At 33.7% G+C, this 21,955-nt stretch overlaps 1 pseudogene; it reads right to left on the bottom strand.

The window, feature by feature from the left end:
- Nucleotides 1-441: 441 nt before the first annotated feature.
- On the bottom strand, nt 442-1,897 carry LOC124912018 (annotated as a pseudogene).
- Nucleotides 1,898-21,955: the final 20,058 nt, after the last annotated feature.

The following is a 21,955-nucleotide window of genomic DNA, read 5'->3' as shown; positions in this document are numbered from 1 at the left end:
ATATATTATATTATAAAAAATATAATTAAATTTAGAATGTATTTAGTAATAAAATATAAATAATAAATAAGATAACTAAGTTTGAATAGTAAATTTAATTTTATTTTTAATAAATTAAATTAGTTTGAAAAGTTAAACTTTAATTTTAATCAATGTTATAGATCTTAGATCTAGCCCTAGTCTAATTTAATTTATTATCTCACCCTAATCATACATCTCTTCTGATCTCAATAACTAATTTTATACTACTATCTTCAAACTCAATAACTATTTTTATACTACTATATTATTAATGTGTGTAACAACAAATTAACTAAAAAAATATGTCGATGACAAATAATTTTGATTCCTTTTTAAAAGATAATTAAGTAAAACGATCAAGTGGAACAAAGAAAAATAAGAAAATAAGAAAATAATAGTTATAATGACCAATTATTAATATAAAGGACAACCAAAGTCCATGTCCATACCAAAGCCAGTTGGATACAGCCAAACAACATAAACAGAGATCACATGCCTCCGAAAAATTCCCCTATTAATTTTTCTTATAATATTGCATCCACTTATCTAGTAGCCACTAACATAACACATGTGAGTGTGCCCTATAATTAATTAAAATTTACAATTAAAGACATTTTTCAATATGGCCTCTCACCAAAGTAATTCCCCGGTGGATCGTAATTACATGTCATGAAAACATCTCCATTGTCACACACGACCCGTGCACACCCTATTCGTCGTGTGTTCCTCCACACTATTTGCGTATAATGCCCACATTGTTCGCCGTTCTCACATGTGTTCGAAGAATATGAGTAATACCTGTTCATGATTTTTTATAATTAAAATTAATGAGTTTCTCTAATTTAATGAAAAATTCTCAAACTAAGGACACTGTAAGTTGTTTAATTAATGTAAAAGCAATAAAATAAAAATAAAGGTATTTAATTTGATTTTAATAAACAATGACCACAAAAGTCAATACTATACCAATAATTATTACCCCATTTAATTCAAAACATTAATGAGAGTAAAAAGCTATTGTAAAACTATGACAATGGAATATTAATTTGATTTATTTTTTATAAAATAAAAACCCGTAAGAAAACACTAATTATCAATCAAATTAAAATCATAATCATGGGTAAATGATATTTGACTGTTTTGATTATAATTTAACACATTTGGTTGAAAAAATGATTGATGATGAAGAGAAATGATTAGGCGAAGGAATTTGGTGAGAGAATGACGTGCCTTAATCTTATTTGCTGAAAAAATCAAATAATTTCTCTCTTTTCTCTCTTTTCTCTCACTTTTACATTTTTCAACCAATGAAGGTGATGCCACGTCATTCCCTCACCAAATTCCCTCACTAAATTCCCTCACTCTATCACTCGTACCCAATAAAATGTTCCAATAAACTTATAATATTACCTCTCTTCGCCGGCCCATAGCCTGACAGCGTCAATGGGACCCATGAAGAACCGCCGCCCCAAAAAATGTTTTCTCCGAGCTTGAAATTTTCATCCGGGAATGAATGCTGGAGCGCGCAATCCGATTTTCTTTCTCCCGCCCACCACTCTGCATAATTTTGTAAATTCTCATCCCACGTCAGTGACGGCTCCCCCTTAGCCGCCCTCACCAAGTTGTGTTGATACAAGAACTGTTGGGATTCACCGCTGGAGCAGCCCCAACAGAGCTGCTCTGACTCCCGGTATAGTACCTCCGTTTCGTTGTCCGGTAAGGTGGCGGCAGCTACTGAGAGATTTTTGTTTCTGCCGGAGAAGATTATGAATGCAGATAGGATTACCGACAGAAGATGTACTTTCATTGTTTCAAATGTTTTATTGGAAGTAGAGTGAGAAAATAGTGGTAGTAGATAGTAGACTGACTGTGAAGATGTGTGGTTTGAGTGGCACCAATGGCTTTAAGTGCCTATTTATGGAAACTTTGGCACCTTATTTTGCTGCGCATTAATTATAACTTGTTTTAAACTAGAAAAACAAATTAAGAAATCTTTTTACTTTTTTGATGTGTAGTTAGAAATATTAACTAAATTTATATATATATATATATATATATATATATATATATATTTTAAGGATAGGTCACATGTGAATACATTAATGATTGTGAGGTAGAAATTATGATTATTCATAAGAAATTATGATTATTCATAAGAAATTATGATTACTAATTAACACAGGTTAACTTTTAAATTTTTTTCCTCTCTTAACTCGTAAACTTAATTATGTTCGACAATTTAAAAGAATAATTATTATTAATTAAATATCGATAATATGTTGTTGAGAATTTAAATGAGAAAATTATACATACAATTATTATATATTTTTTAGGAGAACATAATAATTTTAATTTTTTATTAATTAAATATATATTACATTAATATTATCAATATGTTGTTGAAAATTTAAAAGAGAAAATCATACATTCTTAACTCATAAACTTAAATTATACATTCTTAACTCTTAAACTTAATTATGTTCGACAATTTAAAAAAATAATTATTATTAATTAAATATCGATATGATATGTTGTTGAAAATTTAAAAGAGAAAATTATACATTAAATTATTATATATATTTTTTAAGGAGGAATAACATAATAGTTTTAAATTATTATTAATTAAATATATCACAATAATATTATCTATAACATGTTATTAAATATATATCACGTAATAATTTTTTTAAATTATTTTGTTATTTCTCATAAAAATATATAAACAATAATTTAATATATATATATATATATTTAATTAATAATAATATAAGATGATTATATTATTTTTAGTAAAAACAAAAAATATATTAATTTAATATATTATTTATTTTTTAAAATTCTCCACCATAGTTAAGTTTATGAGTAAAATGGGAGAGAAAAGAATATAAAGATTGACATGTGTCATTTAGTAATTGGATTCAGGCACTACCTGTATAGGTAGCATCGAACTAACCATAAATAATTATTTAATAGTTGTGGTACTCGACCATTAAATTTGGACATTTTAAATCAATGACGTGGATGTAGTTATAGAATGTATGGTTTCGGAGTTGTGATCGTAAAAATGCGATACATGTACCGACCCTATAATACTAATATTAAAAAATATGTTTACAAATATGTGGACAAAGTCTAATGTAACGTATATACCATTTTACCATTTTTTTACATTCGCTTTCAAATCCCTATAAAGCTATAACTTAAAAGTTATTCAACAATTAAGCTTTTTTATATTGTTTTTTTTTTGGATTTTATCTAATTTAAAAATATATATTATATCACACTACTATAGTTATAAATATGAAATTATTTATTAAATTAACTAAAATACTTTTACTTCATTTTTATTAAATTTTAATTTTAAATATAAAAAACATTGTATTAATTAAATAAATTGAAAAAAACCTTAAATAACCAAGATCAAACAAGCTTTAGGAGTCAAAATCAACCTCTAGCAGTAGAATAATGTGTATGAAGGTAAGTAAAGTTTTGATTTTTTTTTTTTAAAGAAATTACTTTATTTTGATATTAGTACTTATTGGATGGACTTAATACAGTATAATAAATTTATTTATTGTTTAAAAAAAATTATAAAGACGAAAGATTTAGAATATAAGATAATATATTTGTAAGATGCTATCACACTATTATAAATTATGATAATATAATTATTATATTATATTATTATTTTTTTTATAAACTTAATGTAATGTTTATGTAATTCAATAATCATTCTAATACCATTTTTTTTTTTATATTCTGACATGAGCCAAAGTTTTGTTCTTAAGCTATACAATTTAGTTTCATGCTGCTTCTATCGATGGTCACTTTAGCTATTGATGGAGGACTCTAATTATTATTATTTTTTTAAGATTTTTTTTTCTATATTCTAACAAGAGAGAAGGTATCCATTGTCAATTTGTCATGTGCGTATGTTTAATGGAGGTACTGGGATTACTCTTGGTAAGTCCAAAGTCCAAAGGAAGAGGTAAATTCACACAATTTAATCAATTTGTATCTGATTGTGGGCATCAGTCCAGGATTGAATACATCACTAACATGGAATAGAAATAGAGATACTCGAGTCATGAGTCGGATAATAAGATGAAAATTGTGTAAAAGAACTGGTAATTCACTGTTCAACAGGTAGCAAGGGTACCTGTTTAACTCCCTAGTTATAAATGTTATTGAGGATTAGATGTACCAAGGGGATACTCGATTCGACAAGAGGGTTTGGTGGTGGAGATAAAACATGATCGTCATGCATCCGAAAAGATCTTATATATAGTAGAGGGCTCTAAAGAAGATGATGAGAAAGACCCGACAACGGGGATGGAACTGATAATCGAGTTTGAGGTATGTTTTAAGGCTGAAAACTCATATCTCTTAGAATATATTGGCTTTGTTGTTCAACCCAAATCCATTGAAAGATCGTGTTAATGAACAAATTCAATGTGAAAAATGTGTATTGATAGAGGAGCTTACATGATACAATATAACATTAACTACTCTTATAATAACAAAATATTAATTATTTTTTTAATAGATTTTAACCATTTTTTTAATCTGTATAAAATCAAAGTTCATTAAAATAATGTTATCATCTAAAAAAAAAGAAAAGTTACCATAGAAAGTAATATTATACATGTTGAGTTTTATTTTAATTATTTTGTGAAAACATACATTTAGTCCATGACCCATTTAACAAAAATTTATTTTGCATTGTGCACTTGTTTGGTGTACTACCCTAATTTATGTTCCGGCAAGTGGAACATACTTGTTGCCTTCAATAGGGCATTAACTTTTCTTTTGGTAATACGTTTATTGTCATTTTCACATTATTGGTAACCGACTAAGTTTGGTAACGAAAGAGTGAATACCGAGGGATGACGAAAGTTATCTAAACCTTCGGTATTGGGCCTATACCAAATGTTATAGGGTCAAAACCGAGAGTTTTTACTCTCGGTTTTGACCCCTTTTACACCCGTGTTTTTTACTTTTAGTAAGATATAATTTTTAAGAATTGAGAAGGTTTATTCTCCTAAAATTATTTAACGAGATTTTATAATTATATGATGTAGTACTTTATGTATAATTTCATTTAAATTGTGTTTTTTTTTGTAAACCTGGATCCAAAATGGTCTACTAATATATGGACATTGGTTTCAACTCTACCACTTTCAATTCTGGTTGGAATTCTTGATTTTTTGAAACTTATTTGATTTAAATGATTCTTAAAGAATCTTGATGTTTATTGGGATGCCTAACAATCTTAATATTGTAAATTGAGTATCTTATTCTTTATATTTTGATATTGAAATGGTCTTGTGACATTTATGCTATATTTCTACTTGATGAAAAGAACTTATTTGTTTGAAAATAAGGGCAATCAGAATATTTTAATAATAAGAAATTTAATTTTGTGTTTTTATAATTATTTTAAGAGCTGGGGACATACCAAAGCATGTGACTTCCAGCATTGCCATAAATTTCTCCTGCACTTGTCACAACCATGCGAACTGTTCTAATTTGTCTTCAATTTATTTTCTCTCCAATTAAATATACATATGAATATTAAAAATACATTTTGTTAGTGTACAAAGTTATACAATAAAGTTATCATACATGTAATAAAAGAATTATAAATTAACGAGACTCTCTAATTAAATATAAATGAATATTTTGTTAGTGTAAAAAGTTTACAATAAAGTTATCATACAGGTAATAAAAGAATTATAAATTAATGAGACTATCTAATTAAATATACATACTAATGAATATTAAAAATACATTTTGTTAGTGTAAAAAGTTATCCAATAAAGTTATCATACATGTAATAAAAGAATTATAAATTAGTGAGACTGTTGGTATTATAGAAAACTAGCATTTTTCCCGTGCATTTGCACGAGTATTAATATAAAAATCGTGAAAAAAAATTACGGATAACATTTTTTATTTTATTTTTAACCGTTTTAAGTTTATGAGTGGGTCAACCCACAATCCGAGCCAAGTGTCCATTTACTCAACACCTATATAGATTAGTTAGTTAAAAAGTTGAACTTATATTAATATTAAAACGTCCCGCGTTTATCAAATTTGGTGTTGAATTTAAAATATAAAGTTTTTGTAGCCTAGTTGGTTAAAGAGTTGTACTTGTTTTGTTAGGTTGCAAGTTCGAAACATACCTCTAGCATTTTTAATTTTATTTTTAACCGTTTTAAATGTAAAAACGGGTCAGCCCACAATCCGACCCAAATATCCAAATTAACCACACCTCTCGACCCGCCAATCCGGACACTTTAAAAATTAAGCATCATTATATATATATATAGATTATACCAAAATATTTGAATATGGGCTTAATTAGTGCCTAACTTCTTTCTTTACTTTTTTTTTTTATTCACAACCTTAAAGGTATATATATAGTTATACTATGTATAAAATTGTAACTAGCTTCTAAGTATAATACTTTTCTCATATCAATTAGTTTTTAGTTTTTTATTATACTATTTTTTTTTATATTATATACAAGTTATATAATAAATTAAATATTTTTGTTAATTTTAATGTTTTAATTTTTAAAATAGTTCAATATTATAATTAAAAAATATATATTTATTTTTATTATAATGATAATTTTATTAATTATTATTATTATTATTATTATTTTCTATACTTTAATTAGATTATAAATATTATTATTATTATTTATATATATTATTTTTTTATTTTAGTATAATAATAATAATAATTTAATTTTTGTTTTAATTTGTAGGGATGACAATGGTTGATTCCGGCGAAAAATGCATTATCATATCTATCCCGTTTTAATTTGGAGACTTCTTTTACTATCATCACCGCCTTGTTCGGTTTCAAGAAATCCACTCGAAACACTGTTTATAATATATTGTATAAATAAAAAATAAAAATTATATAAATAAATCCTTTAATATAATATATATGATAATATATTGAAAAATTATATTATAAAGAAAAAATAAACTTAATTAAAACTCTTATAAAATATAATTAATAAATAAATATATTAATAATTTTATATATTTAATTGTGTTCATAGTGTTCGGGGCAGAATAATGTTGAGATCGAGGTGCGTCGGGGCGGGGGACACAAATACCGTCACCACTCATCTCCGGTCAAATTAGGAAAAAACCATCCCAAATAGAAAAATTTAGTTCGGTTATCGCGAGACGATTTATACAATATATAATTCCTATCATATACAAACGTTATATAATTCCTATCATGTACCAAACGTTATCTTAAAGTTATTTATAGGTAATAGAATAACATTATTTGAAATTTGATACTAAGAATATCTCAAACCCAAAAACTTATTCTCAAACTCAAATGGCAGTAAACGTCATTTCAAACAGTAACTTCAACCCAAAAACTCATTTCCAAATTCTAAAGAATATTCTTAAAATATTCATTTCTTACACTAACTTTTTAACCTTATTAATATTATTTATATATTTATTAATTTTATATATTTAATCCTAATCTTTTCTCATTCATTTAATAAAATTAAAATAAAATTAATTATATATCAATAATTTATAAAACAACCAAATAATTCAATAATACATTTAAATAAACAAACATATTTATAAAATTAAATTTATAAAATATAACGTAAAAATATAAAATAAATTATAAAATATAAAATAAATTAGATAAAATTTTAAGTATAATAAATTTTATGATTTAATTATAAATTTAAAAAATATTATAACTTTTTATTTTAAAAGTAAAAAAAATATATAAGTTGAAAAATTAATTTACATTTAAAGAAATTAAAAGTTATTAAAAAAATAGTCTAAAGCTATTTTTTAAAAATGATCAAAATGGTGATGATGAGCAGTTACTACGCATATGCGTTTGGCCGGAGGAGAGACGACCAAAACCCATAATGCGATTTCTTTTACGATTTCTTTTGCCGAATAGTTAGAGGAGAAAAAGGCACACATAATGGATTTTACATGCCGATGGAGATGCCTTAATGTCGTTTTGTTTTAAATGCGTTTTGAAACTTTGACATTCATCATATATGATGCTAATACGTTTTTAGCTATTTATGGACATTTTCTTTAGTGGACATCTATTTATGGACTTCAAACAATTTTTTTTCTATTCACTTAATAATTTAATATAAGATAGTCTGTTACTTAGAAAAAAAATATTTTCGTCATATTTTTCTTTTTCTTCGTAAACAACCTGTTTTAAGAAAAATAATCTTAAATAAATAAAAGAGAAATGATTGGGGGATAAAATTTTAAAATGAATAACATGTTGCAATCTGTTTCGTTGAAAAAATAACAAATTTTTTCTCTCTACTCTCTCCCCTCGCACTTTATCATTTTTCTAGTTAATGATGTGGTGACACGTCATTCACTCTCTCAAATTCTCTTATCTATTACTTCTCATTGACTCGAAACTTAATTGTTTATTTTTTTTTAAAATTATTATAGTTATTAACCTCCTATAATTACACTATTTTAAATTTTAAATTTAATGTGTTTTTCCGAGATAAAAAAGAGATAGATAATTCTAATCTTTGAAAAATATTACTATTTAATTTTGACAATTTAACCTAATAATAAAAAAATTATAATCAATATCTCAACATCATCATAATAAATGTATATGTACTTGATTTTGCCACTCTTAAATTTATTAAGTAATTTTTAATTGAAATAAACTCTCTTCACTTAATACTTACATACAAATGTTTAAAATGAAATAAAATTTTAAAATTCATATAATTATAAAAAAAAATCAATATGTTAGATTAAGTTAAATAAAGAAAATGGGAAATTAATTAAAAGAGAAATAATTAATTAAGTTGAATTAAGAAAATTATTATAATTGATTAAAATGAACTTAGATGAATAAAAAAAGACATCTCACTTCAACAATAGAGATGAAGAAGCGCGAAAAACATCTCACTTCAACAACAGAGCTGAAGAAGCGCGAGCAAACGTGTCACTTCAACAGTGGAGCCGAGGAAGCACGAGCAGGCGTCTCACTTTAACAGAAGAGCTGAGGAAGCGTGAGCAGACGTCTCATTTCAACAACAGAGCTGAGGAAGCGCAAGTAGACATCTCACTTCAACAACAAAGTTGAGGAAGAGAGAGCAGACGCCTTGCTTGAACATCAGTCTAAAGAAGCGTTCGCTTATCAGCATAACTCACTAGCGTAGCGAACAACAACGTTCATTATCAGTAGACTTCCCAGTCAGCTTAACTGTCACCTGTCATATAACCATTAAAAAGTCGACACACATTTACAAATCAGTTTCGACCGTTGCTATATTTTAATATAAAAGGACATCAAAGTACAACGTTGACTCCCTGGATTTCTGGATGGCGGATCCCTGAATATCTAGATTCTCGGTATGGCAAATCCTTCCGGTCAATTCACAATCTAAGAATCACAGTTAACCGTTTCTAAGCTTTAATATAAAAGAACAACAAAGTACAACGATGAACCAATTACGAAAGTCAATGAATTAACAAGTCAAACAACAACAAGCTTCAACTCTCGATCAATTTACTCTCTCTAGCTCATCTTTCATAAGTTCATTTACGCTAAACTGAGAGATATATTACTGCAATATATGAGAGTATATTCAACATTGTAAGTTGAACAAAACGTTGTCTGTTCAATAGAGTGTGTTAGTTAAGAGTTCAGAACAGTCAGCTGTTAAGTCCTAAGTTCTGACTAGGTTTGTGTAGAAACTATCAAACTAAAGGCTTCTAGTGGAATCTTTTTGGAAACAGAAAAGAGGTGACATAGGAGTTTTATCTCCAAACATGTATAAAAACTCTCGTGTTACTTTCTTACTTCACCTTCCACCCTTCTATCTGCCGCTTTAAATCTAGCAAGCATTTCCACACTTGAATCGTTCAAGAGCTTACGACGATTTGTCGAAGAATAGAAACATATTTTAATCTTTAACATAATTAATATCAAATTAAAGTGATAATTAACACAACAATATTCAACCCACTTCTATTGTTGTAGTCAATCCTATCACAATATCATCATTAATCCTTTTTTTATTAGAATGGATTCTTTAAAAATTTTTAAGTAAAAATAAAATATATGAATTTTAATTTTGTAGGTAAGCCTTTTTTCATTTTAAATAACTTTTTATTTATCTTTTAAAACCTTTAGAAAATATCATACTCCTCCATCATTATAACATCATTTCAATTCAAGGCAATTTAAATGTGACTTCAATTATTCTAATAACTTCAATATCATCATTACTATTTTTATTTCTTTAATTCTATCCTTTTTTTAAGAACTATTTTAATTTAAGTTTAAAGAATACCCAAAATTGTAAGAAAAAAAGGATGAAGCACTAATGATATTTGTTAGAGATTTTATCATTTAAAAGAAGAACACTTATGATTAAAATTAATTTATTGTCTAATAAATATTTTATAATCAGTACTAAATACAAAAAATACTTAGATTAATGTCACGGGCTAAAATTCGACCCGTACGACACTAAGCTAAATCGACCCTGATTCTAGCTTAGAAAGCCCTTTTAAACTATGCAAGAAGAATACAACGGACTTAGAGAGAGAAAACTCTTGAGAATAATATTATATTGAAAGAATGCTTGATAATTACAATGGTATACCTTCAGGGTATTTATAAGACTTACACGTATTAAATTATGAATTACGTCTAATTACAATTTAATTACACTAATTTAGGATATTCCTTCCATAACAAGAATATCCTTACCTAATTTAGAATATCTCTTGTAATCTCTTCCTTAATTAGAATATATATTATAATACCTTCCTTGATTAGAATATATATTCTAATCCCTTCTTTATTAGAATATCTTCCAATCTCTTCCTTGATTAGAAGATTCAATGGGCCCACGTAGGCAACTGGGCCTCCCCTTGGGCTAAAAAGATTAGCGCACTATCAGGCCAAGACTTTAATGAGCCTCGACATCCCCTGGATTTGGTCGTGACTTTAATGGGCCGTGACATACTCCCCCACCTTAGTCGTGGCCATCCTCAGTTCGACCTTGGCCTGATACTCTTCAACATCTTCCTTGAAACATTCCCCACACGGTCCCTCATATCTGTGCACAAGCCCCTTGAGCACAAATTGCATAGACTTGCATTCAGGAATATTCTGGAAATGCACCTCGTGGCTTGATGTTTGCACCCCATATAAATGGGACGTGACATACTCCCCCACCTAAGTCGTGGCCGTCCTCGGCACGACCCTAGACCGGTGCATGGTGATCTTCCATATGGCGTCCCATGAGCTCTCTTCCTCCCCCTTTTCACTTCACAACATCAGGTGCATTTATGGTCGCCAGCCTTAACCGATATAAAACGTTTCCCACACGTCTCTCGATTGAACACGGTCCCTTGAATCTGCGCACAAGCCCCTTGAGCACAAATCGCATAGGATTCAACAATTGCGGGGGTAACTTCCCCCTTTCCATTGTCCCCTTTCGTAACTGCACACCCTTTAAGATCCGCCCCTCTCTTCATATTCTCAGTGTCTCCCTCTAAATATGTCCGAGCACGACCTGCTTCCCTTCCCACGGACTTGGTGCGAGTGAAGGCAGACTGACTTTGACCCACGTTGCCTGTGGCCAAACCTTGTGGATCTGATGGTTCTGTGCTGTCTTTGGCCTTGAGCCTCTCGAAGGCTTCGACACACGCTATTTGGACTTCCTCGGGTACTTCTTCTTTTCCCTTAGACCCGTCCCCATCATCCATCTTGGCAAAAGAGGCAAATGTCTCTTTACCACGTTTGCGACCTCGAACGAATCACATCACTGAGAACCTGCTTATTCCCTCTAATTCTCTCCTTGTTGGAATCCCGCTAGTCTTCCCGTGCTCCAAAATGATTAAGGAATCAGAATAAGGCATTATGCAAGCGCGTACCTGATCGCACCATTCTAGTCCCAACACTACGTCGTAGTCTTCCATTGGGATAAAGGTAAATGAGACAGTCCCATTCCAGCCTCCGATCCTAGTGTGCACTCTCCTAGCCTCCCCATTCACCGGCTTGGTTACATCGAAGGACTTCACCGTCCCTCTTGTTGGGCTGATCTGCAGACCCAACGCCTTGTCTACTCCTTCTCGCATGAAGTTGTGCGTAGCCCCTGTGTCCACTAGTGTCTTGATGCGCTTTCCCCCGATCCAAGCTTCCACAAACAAAGAGCCCCTCCTTGTTCCCTTGTTCGGCTTCGCAATACTAGTCTTCACAGCATTGAGCAGTCTTAAGGATCCTCTTTGAGTCTCTTCTTCCTCATTAGAGGACTCAGTTCCTTTAACTGTTGCAACCTTTCCCCCTTGAACGGGCACATAAACTTTATGTGATTATGAGCACCACAAATATAACAGGCTCTTGGCTTATCCGACTCGTTGGCTTGCCTCCCTGAGTTTTTATGTGCATGCCCCTTCTTAAATGGACGGTCTCCCCCACCTTTATCCTGGTCATGTGGGCGGTCTCCCCCACCTTCTTCCTCATCATCTTTGATGAACTTCGGCCTGTCCACAGACAATTTGAGCTTTATCAGTCTTTCTGCAACCGCTATTGCCTCGTGTTAGATAAAATTAGACCGGTTAATAGAACTTAACACAAATAAACTTCCTATGCAGGAACTGACAAAGAACCGGACCGGTCAAACCAATGACCCGGTTAAGAAGCTCAACCGGTCAAACACCTAAACTGACCAGAAACAACAAGATCGGTCAAAACTAAACCCCTAATTAAACACCAGACAACCGGTCATTTAGAAGCCAAAGTGTTAGGATCTAGGTCGCGGCTGGGGGACCGGGGTTGGACCGGTTAGCGCGTCTCACTCAAAGGGTGGTGATTAATCCGGTTAGAGATTAATACCGGGGTTTCAATACTACACAGACTGTCACAAACCCTTGAATCAGGTTCAAGCGTGGAAGAGGTTTGTTTCAGGTTGAAGCAGCACACTCACGAGATAGGCAGAACCGGTTTTTGAATAGGACAGGTTTGGAAATTGATGGGTCGGTTTTTGTAACTTGGTGATTCGGTTTAGATAGTGTAGAGTCGGTAAACAAGGTGTAGGTCGGTTAGTACAGCTCGGTTATAAAGTAAGTCAGACGGAAAGTAAATAACAAGACAAGTTTTTATGGATGTTCGGAGATAAAACTCCTACGTCACCCCTTCCTCTCGAAACCGCGAGAAGGATATTCACTAAGGAATACAAATACAATCCGATCGAGACTTATTTCCTGCTCGATAACACCGGTACAATTTACACCGAAATTGTAAATACACACTTCAACTTTAGCACTTAGGCTTTTTCCAGAGAGAGAACACAATCTTATCACTTGTAAACTAATTGTTCACTGTGTCCCATGTTTACTCCTCTTCAGCTGCTCCTTTTATAGGTGAAATATGCCAACGATCATATTTCACTTCCTTGAATTTGATTGGCTGAGTAGAGGTTCAGTAATTCAGACCTGGCGGTCAACTTTTCAGACCTGGCGGTCTGTTCTTCCAGTATGTAGGTCAAACCGGCTAGGTTTGTCTTTTACTCAATGTGGTAACTGTCGGTTAGACAATTGTCTGTACTTGGAAGATTGCCTTTCTGATTTATCCTGAAGTGGAAAGATCCTGTAGGACGGTTTTCTGCAACCTGCAGACTGTCCTCAGACTTGTATGAATATGGAAATGTTCAGTCTGTTCCTTTGGTATCATTCTCATCAAATATCCTAAGTATCTTCTTAAGCTGGTCGGTTATTTGTCTTTAAGCGGATGACTTCCGGTTATTTGTTTTGGCTTCTGGTCGGTTAATGGCCGACTATCTGGTGTTTCCAGCCTTCGGTTTTGACCGATCCTGTCTTTCTTTGTGCGGTCATGTTTCTGGTCGGTTTGATATTGACCGATTGAGTTTTCTTAACCGGCTCAGTGATCTGACCGACCGGTTTTCTCAATCCGGTTGGGTACTTTGACTGGTCCGGTTCTTTGTTCCTGCATAAGAGGTTTATTTATGTTAAGTTCTGTTGACCGGTCTAATTTTATCTAATAATTTATCCCTTTTTGATTATTTTATTTAAAATTATCAAAATCATGTAAGATTGCAAACGTAGGCCGGTTCTTTATTTGACCGGATTTTTGAAACTGACTTGGGATAATTTTTCGAAAAATTTGGAAAAAATTTTGAATTTTTTTTTGGAAAATTCTAATCTTTTATCTTATCAATTTATCCCTTTTTGATTATTTTATTTAAAATTATCAAAACCATGTAAGATTGCAAGTATAGGCCGGTTTCAAAAATAACTTTATATATATAAAAGTAACCGTAAAAGGGAAAATATTATATATATTAAAAGTAACCGAAATAAACATAGATTAAGAAAAAAAGGAGCCCCTATTCTGATTCGGATGGCAGGAAGTCTTTCATCATGTCATCGGTTGGTTGTTCCTCATCCGGTGGAGCCGTTCTTGAAGATGAACCTCCAACTTGCGGTTGACCGACCGTGCTGATTGGAACCGTATTGAGAATTCGCTGTCTTGTAGATCGCGGCTCGAGATTCTCTTCGATTTCATCCTCGGTTTGTAGAGCCGGGTTCGGTGGAGTTTCGATAATCGTCTCGGTGATCCTCTCCAGCATCCCGGTTACTTGAACCTTCCTTGAGGGTGTTTTCCTTTTCCGTGTTGCCGGAACCGAAGAGGAAGAAGCCGCTTTGGTCCTCTTGTGAGCCTTTTCGAAGTTGTGGTACGTATCTTGCTGAGCTTTTAACCGATTGGCCTCTTCGGCTTGTTTTGCCGCCATGATTTTTGCGAGTTTCAGATTTCTGGCCGCTATATTTTGTGCGCGTATGTCTAATTCCTCATCAGTCAATCGCGGTGCTTCCTTCGCTCTCCGCATTTCTTCGTCCAGCGCATCCTGAATATCCTTAGCCGCCCGAGCGTTTGCTTCCTCAACCGCTGAATCGGCAGCCATCTTGGCCTTCATTAATTCATTCACCTGCTCGGTGACTGCCTTGAGGTCGGCTTCAAGTTTGTCGTTGCGCTCTTCAAGACTCGCATTCTTCTTTTCAAGATCTATGACCCTATCAAGTGTCGAACCGACTTCGGTGCTTGACCGCCCTATGTCCTCATCTACCTTTGTGAGCCGTTGATCGGTTTTCTCTTGAAACCGTTCCAAGTCATCCACCATCTTGGAGGTCTTATCTTCCAAGTCTTCGGTTCGCTTAAGATGTTCGTTGTGTAGAATAGTATCGTCCCGGTAGTCGGCTTCGATCTCTGTGATCCGGGCATCTGCCTTCACAAGATCATCCCTTGTTGTTTCGGCTAACTTGATTGTTTGAAGCGCGGCTTTCTTGATTTTCCTCTTCCACGGTCGAACCTTTCTGTTGGCAAACTCTTGAATGAGAGTTTTTACCCTTTCTTCTGTGACGGCCGGTTCTGAATCCCCATGTTGATCGGTTTCAAGTGGCCCGGTGAAAGGAGTCTCTGTCCTTTCGTCGGTTTCGTTGATGACCGGATCCTCTAGAGGAGGCGTATCACCTTGATTCTAACCGTCATCGGTCTCAGGACGCGGAGAGTGCGCTGTATCTCACTGTCTGCGCACCGCTTCAAGCCGCTTTATCTCGTTAATGAATTCTCCTTTCTTGACTTCAAGTATATCCAACACCTGGAGTTGTAATTTAGCCTTCGGTGTTCCCGCAACATACCTTTCTGTAAGCTTTCGTATATGTGCGGTTAGCTTTTGTAGCCGAGCACGCGGTTCCACTATTGCGTGTCGGTCTATGGCTTCGTTGGGATCCTCGGCGTTTGTGAGCCTGATAACGTCTTCCTCTATCTCTAAAATTCTCTCAAATCTTTGTCCGGTGGTTAGGTCCGGTAGCACATGTTTGAAGAATTTATTGCACCGGATCAGGAACCACTCACTGTATGCTTGTGCTGCCTTTTTAGCTTGCAGATGAATTTCTTCCAAGATTTTGCGGACAATGTTTTCGGCCACCTTCTAGAGTTTGTTTGTAGTTTGAGCGTCTTCGTCCCCAGAGCCGTCTGCACCGGCATTGGTGTTTTCAAGGCTTGCGGCCGCACCGGCATTGTCAAGGCTTGTGGCCGATTGTTCTTCTTCAATCGGTCCTTCTTCTTTATCGGATGGATTGTCATCGGTTTTCTGTGAGCCGGTTCGGTCAGACGTGGAAGCCGAGTCTTCCTCATCTTGCGTTTCTAAGCGCGGTTCCGTGAATACTATCGGTTCCTTATCCTTGTTTCCGGACTTGTCACCGGAGCCGGTGTCTTGGCGGTAGATTTCTTCCTTCGGCCACCTGTAGAACCGGGGGCCGGCTGCTTCTTCTCCAGGAATTGTCGGGATCTTATTATCTTGCTCGATGAGAGAAGAACACCAGGACGGGTGTTGATGTTGTTGTGGAGCATGATCTTCCCAAGAGGGATGGCGTATCCCCATGACCGGGTGGAATCCGATTTCACCATGTCTTTTAGGTTGCTAAAAATCTCCTTTGTCCAGTTGACGTTTATGCCGTTCAGTAAACCGATAAGCATTTCGATTTTTGCCCTGGTGAGGTTGTCGAAGTTTCCACCTCTCGCCTGAACCGACTTAGTGAAGATGTCACAAAGCGGTATATATTCCGATCGCAGTGATGACTTCTTACCGGATACCTTTACAGGAGCCCCGGTTGCCGAGAGAATCTGGAAAGCCGCCTCGAAAGTTGTTTGGTCTAGTTCCATCAAAGCGTTGCGTCTATTTGTTGGAAGACGTAGGATTTCCGCAACTGACTCTTCGGTTATGTCGAATTGCTTGCCGCCAACAGTTGCGGTTATTTTGTCGCCAGAGAGAGATGCGGTTTTAAATAACTCTTCAACCGCTTCTTTATAAAGAACAAAAGGACCGCCTAGAAAGTATTCGAGTCCGGCTTCGGAAATCCGGGTAAGAACTTCCTTTGCCGGAACCGAACCGTTTTGTCTAATTTCCTCAAAATCCACCTGAATGATATGTTTGAACAAAGCCGAAGCACGACCCATTATTGGTGATTGAGAGAGTTTGAGAGAATAACCGCTGTGAGAGAGTTTGAGAGCCTAGAGAGAGAAAGCTATTTCGCGTAAGAGAAAAATGAAATGGCCAAGAGTCCCTTTTATAGGCGCGGTCTGGAAGCTCAACCGTCGCAAACCGTCCCATCACCTTGGACGGGAATTTTCCCTCCAAGTGATTTTGGCGGCAAACTATGTGCGGTAATGGAAAAGGGCGGCAAATTATGGGCGCCAAATCAGAGGCGGGAAATTTGAGCGGGAGCTTTTGGCGGGAAATGATGGCGGGAATCTTTCCCTCCAAAAGTTTCGATTTCGGTTTTGATGGTGCAATCCCTTTTTGAAATCGTATTATGAAGTGATTTGTGAACTGCAATGATGCGGTGTTATGATCTTGACCGTAAAGTTCTACGAACACAGGTTTGTCTATCGATTTAACTGGTTATTTAGATGAGTGTTCTGAATATTTACAACTTTTGATTAAGCAGTTCTTTTTGAGACCGTGCATAACTGCGAAGACGCGGTTTCTTTGATGTTGACCGGATATTTCAATAAAAACGAGGTTACTTAATAATATTAACCGGATACTTAGATGAATATTCTGATTGTTACTTTGACCCGGTTATTTAGACTGAAATAGAGTTTCATTGAATGAAGGTACAAGATAGAAACCGATATATGGATCGGTTTGGAAATAGAAATACATAAGAAATAAAGATATGACTTATGTGATAACGACTCTTGAAAGTTTCTCTTCCACTCCATCCATGTCAAGGATGTTTGAAGGAGATGCCGGTGTGCCCGGTCCAAATTCTGGGCGGTACTTGAGAATGATCCGACTGATGTGAGGAGTATAACCGAGACCTTTCTTGGTTAGCACCATAGTTTTCAGGTTCTGAAAAATGACCGATGACCAATTGATGGCCGTGTTGCTAACAATGTATGTCATCATGTAAAATATTTTCTTGAAGTAACGCTGATTTGGGGATTGACAGATGATAGAGCGGTTTACAATCTCATGAAAGAGTTGGATGTGGTGAGCAAGGCGGGTTTTTAACCCATGATTTTCCACCGATACATCGGTTCCAGAGAAGAATATTGAGTGATCGGTTGCTACACTTCCCACCCGGGTTGGGAAGTCGGAAAACCCTTCTGTGGGCAGGTTGAACATCTGGGCAAATTCGGCTTCATCCAACCAGAAAATGTGATCTCTCACCGTGGAAACTATATAGTTTCCTCTGATGCAAGCACTTCTGAAGAAGGTCTTGACATCCTCAAGAAGTATGGGACCGGATTCATCGAGAAAGGTTCGAAGGCCGGTGTCAATGAGAGATTCAAACATGACCTCCTTTGTTTCTATATCCCAATGTTCCATACATGAATCGAAGTTGATGCTCAAGAAGTTTCCTAGAGTTCGGCTCGGCATGATTCAAACTTTGCTAATAGAGAGAGACGAGTTCAAGAGATTTATGATTTGAGATGTGTTAATTTGATTAGAGAATGGCCCTTTATATAGATCCGGTTTTGGAGGGAAAAACATCAACATTGAATGTCAGTTTTGTCTTATTGGAGAAGAGAATATTTATGTTTCCAAAGTTTGTTGGAAAGAGGTTACTTTTGACCGATTGCAGAGCTCGAGGTAGGTATTTAGTTGAAAAGTAACCAAGTTAGTTGGGTAGTAATTACTCATGTAGTTGGGGGTTACCTCATTAATTAAATGTTACTTTTCATTAATGACTGATGCAACAACAAACTGAAAAGTAACCGATTGAAACAGAGGATAGCCTAAACTAAACCGAAGAGAACATAGATGAAACCGAAATGATCATAATGGAGTTGAGCAAAGATACAGCCGGTGCGTGCAGCAAAATGACCGGATGTAGGAAGGAGTGACCTAATATCCGCTTGAGTTGGTGTGACCGTTGGAGTGGATGTGACGGTTCCTCCTCTTCCAAGCCTTCTCAAACCGCTCATAGAAAGAGTCAGTAACTTCCTTGGTAAGTACTTGGGCTTGGTTCAGCCCTTCCCCTAGGCATGTTGGAACTCCAAGCTCCAGAAGCAGACAACTTATTTGAGGAACGAGGCCGACTGTTCGAACGCCAATCATCCAGATTAGGACGTCGAACAGTACCCTCAACCAATTGACCGGTGTGCCAGTAGTTATAGCTGCCATGATGTTGAAGGCAGCGGTGCAGTATGTGTTGGTCACATCCCTTCCCAAGATTCCTCGACCGACTACGTCATTGAGAAGCTGGTATTCAGCTTTCAATAGTGACTTAGCACCGTGGTCATCCACTGGATGGCTTGACCGGGCAAAGGCTAAGGAGATCTCTGTGATCGATTTGTTTAAAAAAGACTTTTGATCAACTAGTTTGAAAATTCTGGGCACTCTTTAAAAAATTTATTTTTTGAAAACGTGAGGGGAATTAATTTTAATGTTGAAAAAATTTAAGTTTTAAAAACCAGGCTTTATAGACAACTCCATATCTTACCTTCCCGTCGAATCTGGGAGAGATTGGGAGTTTTTTAATGGGAAGTATGTCATAGGCCTTTTTTTTAACTTTTTTCAGTATTAATTAACCTCACGACTAGAGAGTCGCCACCTAATTTCAAAAATTAGGAATTTAAGAGATGTGAGTTCGGCGTTTGGTTACGTGTGGGAAAGGGTTTCTTAGACGCTATGTCCCACAACGCCCCTAAGGTCTCTACTAATTAATTTTGGCCTTTCTTTAAACATTTTTACGCTTTACATTTTAGGATTTTCCATTTTAAGCATTTAATGAGTTTGCATGAGATAAACAAATAAACAAAGATAAAAGAAAACGAGAGCAAATAATTCACACCTAAAGTTATCCTAAAAATCAAAACTAGGCAAGTTATTAATCAAAAATTAATTGGCCTAAGTCTAGATTAATTTTTAAGAAACTTTAGTGAATTATTTAAAGGTCTAAAATTTTACTATTTTGGGGTTTTTTTTATTTAAATAAAAATAATAATGAAAATAATAAAAATAATAATAAAATAAAAAAATAATAATAAATAAAATAAAATAAAATAAAAAAGTCCTATGTCTAAAGAAAAATTCTAAGTCTAAGTTTGGGCTAAGTTCAATTTTAGTTAGGATTTAATTTTAATTTTTTTTTTCTAACCTAGGATCAAACAAGCCACAAACTCTTAACTAATAAAAAAATGTCAACAAAAAATAAACCTAAATCTAAAATGCAGAAATAAAAAAAATAAACAAATAAACAAATAAAAAAAAAATAAAAAGTTGAAAACTGCAGCAAGCGTCGCCTGGGAAGCGTCAGAAGTCTGATTCAGCAGCAGCTGGAGCAGAGCAAGCATCGTCTGGAAAGTGCCGAGACCCTGGGAGAAGTGCTGGAAGGCTGAAGAACATGCGTCTCCTTGTAGAATAACTTGCTGTTTTTTTGGTTTTTCCACCTAATCCTAGCTAAAAAAAAAAATTATTTGGTGATCCAAATGGATCCCAATTAACATGAAACTTTGCAGAAAAATTAAAATAATACAATTAAACATTTATATAAATAAAAAAAAAAACCTTAGATCTAGTTACTTAAAAGAATAAAAAAATCAACTATACAAAATAAGGCAAATTTTACATTTTTTTTTTATTTTGGTAGTGTTTTTGAAAACTTTTTCTGCTTTTTTATTTATTTATTTACATGTTATTTCTATTCTACTTATTTACATGATTAAGGTACATAAATAAAACCTACACGCCTATCAAAACAATAAATTTAAAGGAAATCATGCATAATATAAAGTACAAAGAAAATAAAAATCAAATGAAAGTAAAATTCAAATTCAAATTTAAATAAACAAAAGAAAGGAAAAAGAGTTTACAAAGGGTTACTCTTTATATCCTTGCAAAAAAAATGAAAACCCTAATCAAGAGACTTGTGACTCAACAAATCTAGTTGGTGCTCTTGCTTAGGTTTTTTAGAAAAGTAGGGTTTGTGTAAAGAGAGAGAAGAAGGTGAAGATTGAAGGTCGAAAGTTGAAGTCCATTTGCTAGGGTGTTAAGAGGGGTATTTATAGGCCAAGCTATGAAACCCTAGGGCCCAAAGGCCCATTTAACAAACTTGACCGTTGGAAAGAAAACTATTTTAAACATTTACAAATGTTTAAAATAATGGAGCAATCTCCACTTGACATGTCACTAAATCAAGTTTTCAATCCAATGGGATTTAATCTTTATTTAATAAATGATGTAATACTTGGTCATTTTAATTTTTAATTAAAAGTGACCAAGCCTTCATGCTTCATGCTTCTCCAACGGCTGAATTATTCTTCCTTTGACAACTTCTTCCTTTATTTTAGCAATCTCTTTTTTCCTTCTTTGACCTAGGATGCTTCTCATTATTGTGTAGACACCGTTATCTTTTTATTTTTGCACGTTATCCCTTTACACACACTTCATCCTACAAAAAAATTTTTTGTTAAAAACAAAAATAAACAATTTTATTTTTAATTATTCCTATTTATAAGGAACAATTCTAATTAAATAAATAAAATGCAAACTAACTTATTCAAGAAATCAAATTTCAAAGTTTAATCTAACTAATCTAACAAACAAAATATAACTAACGAAATTTTATAAAAACGCTAATATATATTTTGTAAAATATTTTTTTTTTTTTTAATTTTTTTTATAAATACCCAAGGTAATTAATTAAATAAAACCTTGAATATTCTAAGTATAATAACTTCTCTAAGTGTTGTAACATAGACAAATTACTACCTTAACTTTATTAAGAATCCAAAATCAATTATTTTCAAAAACTCAATTGTTCTAAAAATAATCGTCTTTAATATAAATCGTGCAATGAGTCCGTGAATGAATTCGAGAAAATTTTAT

Source organism: Impatiens glandulifera, chromosome 8, assembly GCF_907164915.1.
Source record: "Impatiens glandulifera chromosome 8, dImpGla2.1, whole genome shotgun sequence".
Classification (NCBI taxonomy): Eukaryota; Viridiplantae; Streptophyta; class Magnoliopsida; order Ericales; family Balsaminaceae; genus Impatiens; species Impatiens glandulifera.
The sequence above is the reverse complement of the archived record's forward strand: the minus strand, read 5'-3'. Positions and strand labels throughout refer to the sequence as shown.